General features: G+C 44.5%; 1 protein-coding gene and 1 long non-coding RNA gene across 5 annotated transcripts in view; one reads left to right on the top strand and one right to left on the bottom strand.

Annotated features, from left to right (window-relative positions):
* Positions 1–16319, top strand: part of LOC139061298 (calcium-activated chloride channel regulator 1-like) — a 240171-nt gene that overhangs the window by 209881 nt on the left and 13971 nt on the right. The window lies entirely within an intron of this gene.
* LOC139061300 (uncharacterized) lies at positions 6572–14400 on the bottom strand. The gene is made up of 3 exons (XR_011515347.1): positions 14139–14400; positions 12505–12641; positions 6572–7414 (listed from the first exon to the last, which is right to left on the bottom strand). It is a non-coding gene; the product is annotated as an uncharacterized lncRNA (long non-coding RNA).

The raw sequence follows: 16319 nt of genomic DNA, 5'->3' as shown, positions 1-16319 counted from the left end.
GGTTGACGGTCTTTTCCTAGGCCCGTTCTAGAGGCTGACGAACGCTGGAACGAACATAAAAGACGCCACGCCGATTCAGACCGCAAACGGCTTTCCGGGGACGGGCGCTACCTAAATAAAGAAAAGCAGGACGTTAGGCACGCTGTAGCAAAGCTTTGTTTGCTCGTTTCCCTTATAGAGTAAGGGCTCCTGAATATTTTAATGATATTTCTTGCAAATATTGGCATGTGACATAAACAGCGAGCATAGCTTATTGTGTTTTGTACTGCAGCGAGGTGTGTATCTACGGTGCACGGACGGACGCTGGTGTATTTGTCCGCGCGGATTGTTTATACAGAAAAGTAAGGGTGGCGAAAAGTCACCAATGACTACTGCATGTACTTATTGCGGTGGCTGTGTTGGGAAGTACTGCGCATTCTAGCAATCTTCGGTTCCTTGTCATTTTTTCGTGGCGGAAAACATTGCTCAACGTATTGTCGCCTAGGCGTGGCGTGGCGCGCATTTGAACAAAGGCCTTGTATTTGAACGTTTCGAATGTATCTTTCTCACGCTTATGTGTATCGATAAGTATGGACAGCTGGGCTAGTTGGTTATGATTAGCATTATGAAACATCGTTCCAGCGCACAATTAAAAACGGGCGAAAAGAGAAAGACAACACGTACGCCGGACTGCTAAAAGGTTGACAAGGGTCGAGGAAGGGTTTGCAAATAAAGGAGGAGGGGAGAAAGGGCCCAATGTACTTCCTCGACCCCTTCCCGTTCCTGTTGTCTTTCTGTTCTCGTCCGTGTTCAATTGTGCGCTGGAACGATGTTTCATAACACGCTTATGTGAACTGCTAATTTGCCTACCAATGCACTCCTTCTACTGAGTACGTACAGGGGTGTCCAAAAACTCAGAGGCCGCGATGCCATGGGACTCAATAGGATGGCGGCCTGAGAAATTTTGAACACCCTTGCACGATGTCTTAACATTTATCCTTGTAAGTTCGAGTTATATGGGTCAGAGGTCAGGATGTGTCGGTGATATTATACTGTGCATCAGTTCGCTATTCCTTCAAAGCGGTTTCCTTGTACAGTTATGACGTGTACATATGTTTTTGTTAATTAACGAAGCGTGCACTTATTGACATTTTCAGACCGTGCTGATGCCATGCCGTCTGGCGGTCCAAGCTACGGCAGCTACTGCTGTGTGTCGTGATGCTTGGACAACGGTAGAACCCAGAAAAAGCCTATCTTGACTTGGAACAAGAACGTTGAGGAAACTCTGTTTCTTTGATACATATGAGCATTTGTACCAAAGCCCAGAAGACAAGCGCGATGGATAAAGCAGTAGTGAATTATGATTACCTCTATCCCCATTTGTTATAACTAAATCGAAAGAAAAATGGCGTCACGACCTCAATTCACTCCAAATATTGAACTAGACAAAACAGTGAATCGCTAACTCAAAACGACAAATAAAAGCGTTGCAATTTGGGTGACGAAAAGTGGTCCGAAATGACAAGCTTCCGCTACAGCCCAACGTCGGTTACAAGGGGTAATCCAAATTTCGTGCCAGTGAAACAGAAACAGCAAGTACAGGCCAGTTACTCTCATCAACCACCATGCGCACTAGGGTAGATTGGGCCGCTGCGGTGTGTGGGAGTGTCCACTGTTAACTTTTTTTCTTTCTCTATGCCGAGGGGGGCATAGAACTAGCATCGCCCAACATAGCAACGCGGCGATGGTGGGTGGAGCCTAGTGGGTTATAGACGAGGCAACCTAAAGTTTGCCCGCGCGGCACCAGCGCCAAAGGCTCCCCTAGCACACCGATGGAAGTTTCGAGGGTCGTCGCTGCGCTAGCACGCGCCCGTGTTCTGTACGCCGGGAGCGCTCGTGCGCGTGCTTTTGCGATGCCGAGTGCGACCTCATCAGCCAGGAAAGGTGGCACGCAATACTGATGTGTTGTTGATTGCCACAGCAGCCTCAAAAACACGAAAGGGCGTACGTCGCCCTTGAAGTTCTACAGATTTCCTGGGAAGTGGTACGAGAAGGACAGACGACAAGCATGGATAACTGCAGTGCGCCCAGTCAAGTAAGTCTCATACTTTCGCATTCGCGTATAATATCTTGAAAGCCGAATAGTCATATGCCTGGTTTTAGTGCACGGCCGTTTGTTTAGTCGTGTCGCGTTGTTGAATTGTGGTGGCATCCGCCGTTTGTTAACGGTAAATGCATGCATGTTGCGCCGCTAAGCTCTATGACGCGTGCTAGATTGTCAGCCACGGCGGCCGCATTTCGGTAGGGGCAAAATGCAAGAACACCCTTGTTACCGTGTGCTTTGATTTTTATGCAAGTTAAAGAACCCCCAGAGGTTAAAATTATTCCTGAGACTCCCCATTACAGCGGGCTTCATAATAATTTCGTGGTTTTAGCATGGTTTTGATTTGTTTGCAATTTATTTGATTGCACTGTGCCTTCCCTCACGATCGGCATGGATGTGCTCAAGAGAATTATTTCCCTTTTCTAAACGCTGCAATTTAAATTACTAGTTGCACAAGTAACGAAAGGGGCCGCGTGCTACTTTTGTGTGGTAGCAGACCGTATTTAATGCAAGCCGCGGTCCTCGCGTGCGTCGGGAAGCGGCAGATCTGAAAGCAGCCGCTCGAGACTTGCTCGTTATGTTTGTTCTTTGCCCATGCTTTCTAAGTATCTAAGTGTGCAAGTATCATAACTTGTAGTGGTACCATTCTTGTAGAATAATATATGAACACAATCACAGGAACGTTACCTTTGCAAACATATTATTGGGAGTAATTTAATCCCCACAACAAATAGCAAACATACTGTTTCATTTATATGCGATGCAGATGGAAGCGGCGCCAAACATACCAATGGCAATCACAACAGTCTTCTCAGCAGTCAGCACCACCGGGTCATGTGCTTTCGTACTGCAGCGACACAGCTCTTGAGCAGCAGCCATACACGTGTGAAACAGACTCCAGAACATGCTTTGTGAAGTGACGGAACCGTCAAGAAGCAGCCCAATGGATCTGCAGTCATCGAGTAGTATGAAAACAGAAGTTCCTGCTGCCAGTGTGACTTATGTTGTAATTGAAATAAAAGTGGCTAAATTTCTGAACGTGGTGCGTACCTCTAACTCGACGTCGTCTACGATCTTGTCGGACACCTGTGACACGCACTTGGCTTTCACTCTCACATCACCGTCCACAATTTGTTCAACGCCGTGCACGTTCGGAAGCAGACGCTCCCCTATCGTGAGGTTGCCGCCACGAAAAAAAGGCTGTCGGCGTCGGCAACCGTCTTGAAAACGCACGGCAATCTTTGCATCGCTGTGGCACAAGCAGGCGGTCTGCCGCCGTCGAAAACGGAGCGCCGTGAGAACGAGCAGCGAAGAAAAGCGCGGACGGCACAATGTCAACAAAGCGGAGACTGCGCCACGACGCGACCACGCTGCTTGGCGTTTCCATATTGGGGCGCTGTCAGGAGGCGCAGCAGCGCCGCCTGGCCATGGTTTTCTCGTCTATTCCATCGCGCAGCGTAATGACGGGGCTAATGTGGTTGGAGCCTAGGGGTATAAAATTAGAATCATGAAGCATGTTGACGGGGCGAGGGCGGACGGGGCCTAGGGAGCATAGAAATAGAATCGCGCAGCGTAGCGACGCGGCGAGGGTGGGTGGAGCCTAGCGGGTTAAGAACAGCATCGCGCAGAATAGCGACGTGGCGAGGATGGGTGGAATCTAGCAGTACCAAAATAGCATCACGCATCATAGCGACGCGGCGAGGGTCATCTTCAGCTGTCTTCAGTTTACCCCTCTACTCGTGAGATGCGATCGAGCTCCACACAGCATACACTCGGGATCACATGCACGGAAGTATGCAATGACCGCTTCTGCATAGTTCGGACAGGCCTAAGCGTCCTACGTGAGGCACACATTGGCGTAGTGGCCTGGCTGGTAGCAGATGTAGCACAAGTGTCGTGTCGAAAGGCAAATCCAAATCACTTCAACAGCGTACAAGTGAATGAACCAAGTTTCCGTCTTCCCTGTGAAAGTGATGACCATGATTTTAGGCTTTCCAAGCATGCGCGTAATCGATGTTCACGTGCTGCTGACGCTCTCATGTGTGTCATCAGTTCAGTGAGAATGAGTGCCGCGGACAATGCTATGTTCCGGTCCGCGGCAGGCGTAGTCGGATGCCGCCACCTGGATGGCCACTTCGTAGTCCTTGTCGCCGAAGCGCAGTCAGGCAATGCCTTGAATAGCGAAGGCTCGGCATGTAAGCTACTGTGAAGTTCAACCCGTTCCTGAGTCTTATACGTAAGTCTTCCTTTTAAGTGATCCCGCAAGCATAGGCGCTGGCCTTGGCTGTTGATGTGTGCTGAGTTTATTTACCTCCAGTCCATTCTACGGTCTGAACACTACGATAAAGCATCTCTCGCTCTTGTCGAGGCTTGGGCACTCTACTTCTATCGGTAGTCATCTTATCGAGAGTGTTCTCTAGGATATGGGTGTGGCGATGCAACACCCCCACTCGTTTCGTTCGATCGTGGTCCGCGTTGCAGGATGATGATAAGTAGGGATAAGTAGGGAACTGTGAATCTTTATAAGGCGGGGAACCATCCGTCTGTATCTAGCATCATCTCCTTCTCTGATACCGCCTCATTCTTCTGTACAAGAGCATTCTTAAAAATATATTCACGTGGATTCGGTAGCCGTTCCGGCTGGTTGTGCTGCTCCCCTTGTGGAAAAAAAAGGTTTTTCTTCAGTGCCGATTTCTGTCTGATGTCGTAACTCAGCCTAGCTTTGCCTTGGCATGGCGAGTCCCGTCTATAGCTGCCCATCGATGAGCGACGGAATTTGTGTTAAGCTCCGCTGGATGGTCTCCACTGAAAAACCTAAAGACTGAGAAAACCAAATGCAAGGCACTCACAGTCGACACAATGGTACACTCTAAAAATTTTAACACCCTTAAGGGTGTAAATGGCTTGTCCCATGGGTGACACCCTTTTTGGGTGTATTGCTACACCCCAAGCAAAGGGTGCACATTAACACCCCACAAAAGAAGGGGTGTTAATATGACGTCACCTCACCTATGGGTGTAAAGCAAACAACACCCTTTCTATATGGGGTGTAACACAGACAACCACACTTTTAATATGGGTGTAGCATGTGACAACACCCTTCCAAAAGGGTGTTATCCCTGCAAGTATTTTAGCGTTCACTACAGCCATGTAGTTAATGGGCAGACTAGCTGTTGTGAATGCTGCCTAGCCTTAGCTATGGTACTACCTTGTTCAGTATGAGCCAGAATCTGTGAGGCGTCGTCATATTGCGCTTCTGGTCCGTCATGTGGTAGCATGACGTGCGGCCCTTTCAGAAAAACAATTTAAGGTTTCGCCATTGCAGCAAGGCACACACGCCATGCTTTCGTAATCGTCCTCTGCAGTGATAGCACACTGCCGGCAGGATGCAGAGCGCAATAACAATGCGCGCTGCACTAAGGACACAGGATCTCCCGCACCTTGGTGCACCAGTACTTATAACTCCGTGGAAACAGCACACAGCCAAAAGCATAGTTACATGTATTTCAGAAATGATTAAAAACCTCCTTTTCTTGGTCAAAAATTTTCGCAACACCAGCTCGACCAGGAGGGAAAGACACCACAGCTCGCTGCTGTAGCTCATATTGAATGCAATAGAGCGCAAGCAATGCATGTATTGGCGACGGTAACAAGTGCAGTACTACAGAAGCATACGTTTGCCTGTCAAGCAGTTTCTTGCCGTTTTAAGCACATATTTTATACCTCTATTCATCAAAGTTGTCATTTATCTCCACGGGATGCTTCTACTAGTACCTTCACATATATGACTTAAAGGTAGCACTGAAAGCCCAAGAACAAAGTGCTTCCACGTCGAATAATCTTTCAGCATTTACAAACAAAACAGCATGTGTAGCTGTGCATGCTGTTCAATATGTAAGCATCCACTATTTTCTGAAATATACGTATGCTCCATTTACTGACAGTGACCTGCTTATACCCAATAACTTAGTGTATTTTTCACCATGTGCTTGCATTGAATATTCTACAGGCAATGTAAGTTAAGCTACCAGAATAACAATCAGCTAGTCTAAGGTTACCTAATTGAACAAAATCATTGTAAAATTTGTGACGAAATGTCAGAAATATTTATTTCATTCAAGAGAAATGGTTACATAATAATGATTGCACATTTTAAAAGTAAAAAGGAAGATGAGTAAAACCATACCAATACAAAGACATAAGCACCGAATAATGGCACAGGCTTGCTCAATTAAATTTTAAGCAGAACAGTTTTTTTAAATAACCTCACTACGAACTATCACATGTTTTCATTTGAAAAGCACTGCATCTTATTATAAAGCACAAAAATAACCGGTCACATAAGTAAGAACAAGTCTGAGTGTGTCTTTAACACAAGGACAAAAAGTTGGGCAAGTTGGTACAGTAACCTGATCTTGGATTGTAGCGCGAAGTGACACGGACACAGACTAGAAGCAGACAGGATGAGCGCTAACTCTCAACTAAATTTTTATTGAAACGAAGAATATATATATATATATATATATGTGTGTGTGTGTGTGTGTGTGTGTGTGACTACAAAAAACCGCAGCACATGTAAATGAATATTGAATACATAGTAGTAACATGAAGACGACAAACAAAAGCTATCAGCCATCAACTGCGTGGCAAATCTGAGTGCGAGCTATTCTCTTATCAAGTATACCTGTAGGCATTGCGACCAATGTGCTCCCAAGATGTATGAGGCATTAGTCATTGCAGATTTGTAAGGACATGACAATCCTAGGATGATTATGTTCTTGAGGCTTTTTTCCCCACTTTCCATATTTTGAAACATGTATACTTTAGTCTTGAAAACAAAAATGCTACAACTGGCGTGTGATAAGTTTTGCATCTTATTTCCTAGCAGCTGACTGAAAAGAGCCACGATGACAAGTTTAAATGCTGTTACCTCATCAGACATTCAAATTTCTTAAACATAAACAAAACCAGATAGGCATTAGAGTGAGCATCACTTAAATACATTACACTGGTTTAAAGTTATTGCACCACTTTGGGCCAGGTAAAAACGTTAGAAACATCAAAAATGTTAAGATTCTACGGCCAACCATGAAAACTAAATAAAAAAATCATTAAGCTGTCTTAAACGGGTACAGGAGCTTTACAACTGGCCATCTTGGTGATGGACACACAGATAGATGAGCAGCCATTCCACTGAGATGAGAATGTCGAGGGCTTCGCATGGAAGTCTGTGAGACACTGCAGAGTAGTCCTTGGTCCACATGAAGGAGGTTGCTTGCATACACGTCTCGGCCACCATACTGAATGCAGTGTTACCGGAACCTTTTCCCCCTGCATTGTGGTAAAAAAGCATGGTTAAGTTTATACGATATTTAATATGCAAAAAAAGAGGTGAGGCATGCAGACAGGACACGAGAGTAGAGAAGTGAACACGAACGCGAAAAACATGAAAATTTTCATTAAATTGTTTTATTAGATAAAATTTTTATACTGTAAGTCATTCATTATGAGGGTTCATAAGCGCAACACATTTATTATATAAGCAGGTAGAATTATCAGCTTGGTCAGTTTGTACAAGCTCGTTTGAGGCAAGAAATCGAGTTTCACTAACACAACCTCAACATTCTTGATTGAAAAAGGAACACCTTAGATGACATGCAGTCCTGTGAGTGGGAATTGCACAGTTCAAGAAAAACAAATTAGAACTCACAGACCGATCCTGAAAAAGGAATAAGCATGTGCTACTGCAAAAAGCGAATTAATTGGTAGGTTTTAGTAGCACAAGGGCATCTTTGGCCAATGAGCGCCAAGTCTATATTGCAAAAGATAAAGTTAGTGCATCTTTACAAAGCAAATATATAAAGATGACTAATGCCTCTCTGCACTAGTTGCTTTGCTCTAGCGTGAAGTCATTTTAATGCATGCACACGTGCGTACACATGCTACACCCAAGTGTAACAGCTGCAGAATTAAAATTGGGCAGCAACAAAGTCGCAACCTTTAACCATTGATCACAAGCTGTACTAGTGACTGGAGGTAGTACCAATATCGCCAATGACTAGTTGCACTCTTTCTGCCCGACGTTATGCTGCTCTTGTTGTCAAAGATGAGTTACAGTCGGCATTGAGGGAAAGCTGCCCTCAAGAGCAGCTCTTATTTTTGTGTTATTTCTAACCAGAGACTAATGAAGTAATATATTTTTAGAAAGAGAATTACACCGAAAATTGAGTACGTAAAACATTTGGTACATTTTCCGGAATTAACTTGGGGTTAACAGCTAAAGCGGCAATCCAGACACTAGAACATGTTTTGACATGTTTGCTACCAGTGAATGCTGGAAAATATGTTGGCATTCTGTAGTTTTGTCCAACAATGCAAAAGGGATTCTTAATAACTGAGGAAATAAATGGAAAAGTATCATGAAGTATATTTCGTGAATGTAATGCAGAATCACACAACTTCTGTTGCTATATAATCTCCACTTGATTAACCTGCACTTTCTGAACTAGTTCAGGAGGTACTGCATTTCACTACTCATTCCACCAGTTCAACGTGGTAGCAACTGCACGTTGTGATTTGTTTTACTTAGTGCAGGCTATGTACATGGCGAGTTCACAGCATTCCCTGCACTCGGCCGAAAGGTAGTGCATGTTTACGCAGCAGGTGTGGTGCCGCTTCTGCACGAGCGAGGCGCAGAAATCAGTTTAATACAATAATTACTAGAGGGAACTCTGACGTTAGTGTCCACAGGAGATCAAACAAGAACGGCTGTACCAGCATGGAAATTATGGGAAGTACATGGATTTGCCTAAACTTCGTCTGTTTGGCTTCAAACGGCTTTGTGACTTTGTATTCTAGTCATTTTCAACAATATACTGTGTAATAAATAAATAAACATTAAAACCGTCCGACTACAGGATTCAAACACAGGAACTCTAGAACAGAAGTTTGATATTGAAACCATTAAGCGACGGAGGCATGTAACGACAAGCGAATGCAACGCCCTGATGAATTTATCGCGGGCATACTAGTGCCTTGAGACGCTTGGTGCCCTTCGATTTGGCTACCTGGACAAGCTCAATCGTTGCAATTAATAGCAATTGTGCGTGTTGGCGGCGTCTTCTGCACTTCGAAGAGTATAGACTGCGCTTAAATTTACGACAATAAGATTTATATAGCGTATAATATACGAAGCCACAAGAACGTCTGAATTCACAAGCACGAATATCAGACAAATCCGTGTGCTTCCCATCATTCCCATTGTGGTACGACTCCAGCACCAGATTTCCCTCTAGTAATTACTGTAAGAAACTATGCAGAAACAGTAGTCATAAACTAAGTTTTGCTGTCCCATAAATCTTACTGGTCATTAACTCCAAGTTTTAGTGCAGTCACATGTCTAGTAGGCAATTGTGGTATTTTGCATAAACATTGCAAAGCCAACTGCGATGAATATTCACTATGGTAAATTGTTTATGATCGAGTAGCATAGACTACTGAAGCAATCTCTGGAAGGCAAGTTAAGTAATTTTCTTATTAGCAGCCTTTAAACAGCATTCGAGCATATGACACATGCACCTCAGATATGCAGATAATGTTTCCTTGACTCAGCAAGAAGCGATGCTTCATGTTCCACGAGGCTACTTCTATCAAAGCAGTATTGGTGCTCTCTAAAAACAATGCCAATGCAGATGATCCAAATATTTTTCAGGGGCAACAGTTATGCCTGAAATCATGCTAGATTAGTTTTTTTAAACACATGCTCAGACCATGTTAGAAGTGCTTCTTAAAGTCCTCCTATTTATTAGACTATTCATATATCTGTACACAAAGGCTACTAATTAGGTCCCATGCTATATCATCATCTTAAAAAAAACTTCAATTAGTAATACACATGCTGTGATAAGATTTGAGACCACATTGAGATGCTGAACAAGGTGAATTCATTATTTTTTAAAATGAAGCTCCTGTTCTTCCAAACGAGAAGAAAGGATACTGAGGGTCAAAATTTTTCTGAATCACAGCTGGAAGATGCCAGGGTAGGCACGTGAAAACTTACTTGTAATTTTCTATTTAAATGTGCGAATGATAAAGGGAAAGGAAAATGGTAAAAAAAAACAACCAGGCATGGGAGGAGAACGAACCTACAGCCTTTGCATTAGGCATGCGATGCACTAAGCACTGTACCACCGAGGCAGCATTCAACCGTCCTCAATGGCCCCTGAGTGTCGACGCTCGAACACGGCCGTAGTACCACAGTGGTTAGTATATCACATGCGTAATGTGAAGGTTATGGGTCCGTTCCCCACAAACAGGTTGATATCTTTTAATCCACTTTCACTTACCTCGAATTTATCATTTCTATACTTCATATAAAAAACTTAAAACATGTTCCTGTATGCTTTCCTTGGCCTCATTATCTGCTGGCTTCTTCCAGTTCTGTTACTTCCAACACTTATACATATTCTAATCTGGTAAGTAAACAGTTTTGCATGATGCTGGAATGCAATATAAAACATTATTGCAGGGCCGTGTTATGTAGGATGCCTTACATTGCCCAGGCAAGGTGTATTAATGTCCATATGAAAAAAAAAAACAATTCCCACTCTAGGCACAAATGCTGTGTACTGTGTGCAACAGGGCTTAACGAAAACAACTTGTTCAGAAATAAAGCGACCAAACAACGAGGAAATATGAAAACTAGATGAAAATTTGTGCAGTTGCATGTTACAAAATTAGCACAGCAACAGATGAAGACATAATGAAGGAAGCACCAAGATGGTTTATTTTGGAAAACACGAGGCAATATACTTGAAAGATGCATATTAGCTTACACGGGGAGAAATATTGTTTATGTAGCAGCTAAACTACGCACAGGCCTAGAGCACACTGATACAAGGTGTCGAGCATGTAAATCTTATCATGCCCTTAAGTCAAAGAAACATGGCTGTTTCTCATGATTCGCTAGACATGGCTGGCTCACACAACTTAGCCACTTCTATATATGCCTTGTAATTACCAGGTGGTCTGTATGACATGCCCAAGCTTTAAATATGTATAAGTGCCACGTAGCTAGACAGCACCAAGGTAATGTCGTTTGCCATCGTTTTGAGGAAGTGAAACCAATTCTTGCATTTTTCGTAATTAGGTAATTAGTTATTAACAATTATTTAACTGATCAAATATTTTATTCAAAGCAAAAGTGTCAGTGCGAAAATTGTAGAGCATCCTGAAAAATTCCCAATTCAGCTTTCTACTGCTCAGTAGGTGCAACAAAATTTTTTTTCAAGCTTGAAAGAAGCCAGTGAACACATGCATGAAGTACCGTGCAACTAACCGCTTGTGCACCTGAACACCATTTGGCTCTTCCTTTCATGCTTGAAAAAAACTTTTTGAAAAGAATATTTTAGGAATTGATTATTTATTATTGACTATGTATTAGGCAAAATGCATCAAATAGTGTGACTGCCACTTCCATTTTCGGCGACATGAATTGACTCCATTTGCATGTCCAAATCCAGCTATACATGGTGTGTGTTTTGAGCTGGTTCTGTAATTTAAACTGGTTTTGACTAATTGAAGCTTCGCACCCTAATAATGGAATCAGCCTAAAAAGAAATTGGTACATAAACAGTCGCTGTCAGTACTGCATACTCCTTTAACTTAGTGCAAAGTGCTTGTGAGCCAAGAAGTCGGTAGTTCTAAGCAGTATTTCTCATTTTGACCTGGTGTTATAGCCCACTTACTATGATGCCATGCTGCTCAGTCATGCTGGTCCCAGCTTCAATCTAGGCCATGGCAGCTGCCCTCCAATTAGGGTAAAATGCAATAACGCTTATGCACTTAGATTCAGGTGTACATAAAAGAAGCCAGGTTCTCAAAACTTTAGGTTTCGGAACGTAAAAGCCCATAATTTTATTTTAAAATCTAAAGGTGCTTTATTAGGAGCAGGGGCATCATTTTGAGCTTTTACTGCACTGCCATGGCACCAAGAAGCTCCAAGTAAATAAAAACAATTTCTTAGACAATGTACATATCTTGCAAACATTTACAAACACTTCTCTGCATGCACCTCTGTTGCTGTTATATTTAGATCCATATGCGAAGGCGGGTTATGATGTTAGAACATGTTTCAAACTTTTTTTTTTGCCGCTTTAAAGTTGTTGGTTATTTTGCATCTCACTGTGTGTCGAACGCACATTTCAGTGCATCAATTTCTTCAGAAAGTGCACTTCTCTTTATCTATTTGTGCATGCAAAAATGGTTCAGAAGAACTGCTTTCTGAAGGTCTGTATAACAAGCAAAAACAATTCTATGTAGGCTGCACAAAGAGAAAGGATTGGTTTGTAAATATGTTATTTAGTTCTTAAAAAAAGGAGGCAGCTGTCAGTGTTCTGTTCCAAAGTAAAAATTGCCCCTACCTGGCTCTGCTTCATTTTCCGATGTTGATGGTCCATTCGGGGGCACTCAACTGATAGGCTGAACTTTGGCGATGTCGGGTGTGCTGTCACCAGGCCCAAGGTCGATCGACATCCTCACCAAAAGTCGAGTCCAAACGCTATAAAAGAAATATCTAATCATTTTGCTGTCAGTTTTGTCATCTTGCGTGTTTCACACACTGCCGTCAGTGAAATATTTCGTCACTTGGATACTGAAAGAAATTCAAGCATTTTCTGGCAGCCAAGCTGATGATGATGATGTGTGGTAGTTTATGGCGCAAGGGCCAGGTTTGGCCAAAGAGCACCATGACAAGTGGTAATGTTGATGTATTATGGAAGATGTGACTTGGCTGTAAACTGGCCTAAAATTGTCGCTGTAAAGTGCGTAAAATCTACGTGCTATAAAATTATGGCGATGACTAATGACGAATAATATGAACATTAAAATCCATCGTGGAAGAATGATGCAAAATAGAAAATATATAGGATGGTAAAATTACTTGGAGCACTGCTGCCTCGCCAGAGCCCTTGAAACACAAGGGCCTAGAGGCATGTGCTATACGAAAGAGCTATCACAGCGGCATCCTCTGAAGAGAGGGCGGCAGCCAAGCTCAATACACAGTCAATGGAGAACATTAAAAAACAAATGCAGTTGTCACATTAGATTGATCAAGTACAGCAGAAATGGAAAATAAATCAGTGATACTGTGCCTGTTGGCTTTGAATGCAAGAAACGTAAAAACAGGAACTTGCAGCCACGCCACTTTGCATTTCCCGCGTTTGCTACACCTCACAAGTTTGGCATCGTCCGGTACTCGGGGATAGTACCCGCTTAAAAGCAAAATGAACGAGCGTCGGCATAAATTAACAGGATACTTAACCGGGCAATATTGGCGCATAAAACAACTCACGTAGCGAAGCTACTGTCAATTACCCGATGACGCATCTGCGGGTGGTGCGGTGTGGGCGAACAATTCAATAAGAAATGAGAGTTTCATTTGTTTCACGCCTACTAAGCTAAGACAGAATGTGAGTTTCTTACTAAACTATACTGGATATTTACGCTCCAAATAAAACGCTGGAAATTTTGTTACGTCACATTGCATACATATAAGTGAGGAAATTGCTTTTAGTGTGTTCTGGCCAGAGGGCATGTAGCAGCAACCACTCTCATGCAACAAAAAGCATTAAACTGGTACTCGCGGCACGGAAAACAAACACATCCAGCGCCAACGTTACGCCTCTTCGAGTCAGAACTAAGCACGATCAAGCCAGTTTTCTAGCCTTCACAACGCCATGAACACGACCAACATCGAGCGAAACAACTCTCTGCGCTCGAAAATTATTACCGCTTCCATTTACATACCTATCGCAGCCACAAGCAAAAGTCGATGGGCTAGCTGTCCACAAGCCGCAGGTTAGACTGAAAGCAACACATTGCGGTAACGAAAAACAATTTCCACGCTGACTTAGCAGCCGCGGTGTGCTCTAAGCTCCAAAGTTCTCGTTTGCCGCTCGAAATTCACACCATGATGACGGGCACTGCATCTTTCACATGAAATATTTCACGCTTTGCTCCGGAGCTCAATAGGAGGGCGAAACGCATTTGCACGTACCTGAAATCCGCATGCCGGAAACCCGTCGACGCTTTCGAGAACGGGGCGCACAGCCATGCACCCGTACGGCGGCTTGACTTGGACGTGAGGCACTTCTATCAAACATTTCACATGCGACATGTTTCACACCGATTGCGCGAGCACCAGAAAATGACGCAGGCCGCATTGCGACGCCGAGCAGACGTGCAGCCACCGATGCGCTGTGTGCGCGGATTGCAGAGAACAAAACCATACGAAACGTTAGGCGCGAGAAGATGGCGGCTCTTGTTGCGGAGACGAAGCGAAGCAATGACGGGCGAATGAATGTTGCCAACTGTTGGTTCCTCGTTACGCCGGCGGTGGCGGCTTTAGTGGCGTGTGTTGCGGCTGTCTAATTTTGTATTTCTTTTCCCCAAACAGTATAGCTAAGATCAGTTCTTTGTTTGAATTTTAGCTGTGTCGTTTGGCATTGTATTTGTCTTTTTATGCTATTAGGCGGCCAATTATGGCTTCTCAAGTTCGCGCGCGCCAGCTTCGCGCGCAAATCTCAGAGGCCATAAGACAACTCGTTAGGAGATGCCGTTATGGTCGTTGTTAACGTTTCATCATCCTTTCTTCAACTGAGATAGAAAGGTAGTGTCCCTTTTCCCGGGGTTGGGAGGGGGTGATCAAGACGGCATCGCTCAGCGGGGGAGTAGGTTGGTGTTGGTTCTTATCGCGAAATTCGCAAACCCTGCAATTTTTTTTATAACGTAAGCATTTCTGTATTTCCCCAACAAGAAAAACCATCCGTCCGTCAGTCCGTACAGCACGATATCTTTCAACATAGAACCCGCAGCAGCGAGTGAATTCACCTTCGTGCTAGCTCTCGCTTCAACGCGACCGAAGCGGCGAGAACACTGCGCTCACGAAGCTTTCAGCTTATGCCGCACTATGCGCTTTTCGCAGATCACTTTCACGATAGGTGTGCGCGCGTCTGTTTTCAAAGCGAAGTAAACGGTGAGAACACAGCGCGTGAAGTTTTCAGCAGTGGGCACACTCTGTCCACAATGCAGTTCGCTTTCAAGATACGGTTCGCGCGGCCGTGCCACAAGCAGCCGCCGCCGGAGAACGGTTGATAATGGTTCGTCGCGGATGAAGAGGGCTAAAGAGCGATAACGGCTCAAAACGAACGGAACGTCACCAGCGCGCCTGGCCCCGCCACCTGCAGTACTTTGCTTGCGCTGCCGACCAGAGCAGCCCGTGTCGCCGCAGCGCTGGCACTTATACTTGTCGAATCAAGTCTCATAACATTGATAACGACATGGACTGCGTGTAGATGAGGAAGAGTCACAATGCTTACGCACACTTAGACAAATCCGAGAGGAGTTCATGGGTGATTTTTTTTTACCGGAAATGTACAGTCAGCGGTGGGACCCAGAGTTGACAATGCCTGTAAGAGGGGTGCCAAGCTTTTTTTTCTTTTGTGAGAGTCTTGCCCAGCTCCCAAAGATCTGCTCAAGCTAAGACTTTCTGATGGCTGTATGTGTTTTTTTTATTGTCGCATGCCCTCGAACCACCACGAATCCTACAGTGTAATGGCATTAATGCAGTATTCACGTCCAAAGGGAAATGCAGCCGTTAATTGGGCTGCCTAAGGTTTGCGGCCCGGCGGCAGCTGCCCTCCCGTCCCCCGTTTCCGTTGACAAGTTAGGGGGAGGGGTCTAGAGCAATCTTACACCCCCCTCCCCACAGTGGCGTAACCAGAAAATTTTTTCGTGTGAGGGGGGGGGGGGGGGTCCCAATTGACCGTGGAGGGGGAAGGAGCGGGGCCATTGCCATAGCAGCAGAAATTTTACTTTTAGTGAGCGTTACAAGTGCCCGGTGTGCCCCACTTGGCTATGCCGCTACTAGCGCCCCCCCCCCCCCCCCCCCCCGCAACCGACGGAAATCGAGCTATCGGAACGTGCATGACACGCATGCATGACATAACATGAAAGACATGCCGCGAAGCTAGCATGGATGTCGTCACATCATCATCATCATCAGCTTATTTTGGCGTCCATCGCAGGACGAAAGCTTCTCCAGCGATCTCCAATACCCCTGTCTTGTGCTAACTGGTTCCACGTGTTTTCAAGTTTCCCAATTCCATCACGTCCACATTATTCTCTGCCGTCCTCGACTGTGCTTTCCTTCCCTTAGCACCCATTTTGCAACTCCAAT

The sequence above is a fragment of the Dermacentor albipictus genome, chromosome 6 (genome assembly GCF_038994185.2).
Source record: "Dermacentor albipictus isolate Rhodes 1998 colony chromosome 6, USDA_Dalb.pri_finalv2, whole genome shotgun sequence".
Lineage (NCBI taxonomy): Eukaryota > Metazoa > Arthropoda > Arachnida > Ixodida > Ixodidae > Dermacentor > Dermacentor albipictus.
Note: the sequence above shows the minus strand (reverse complement) of the source record. Positions and strands in the feature narration are given on the sequence as shown.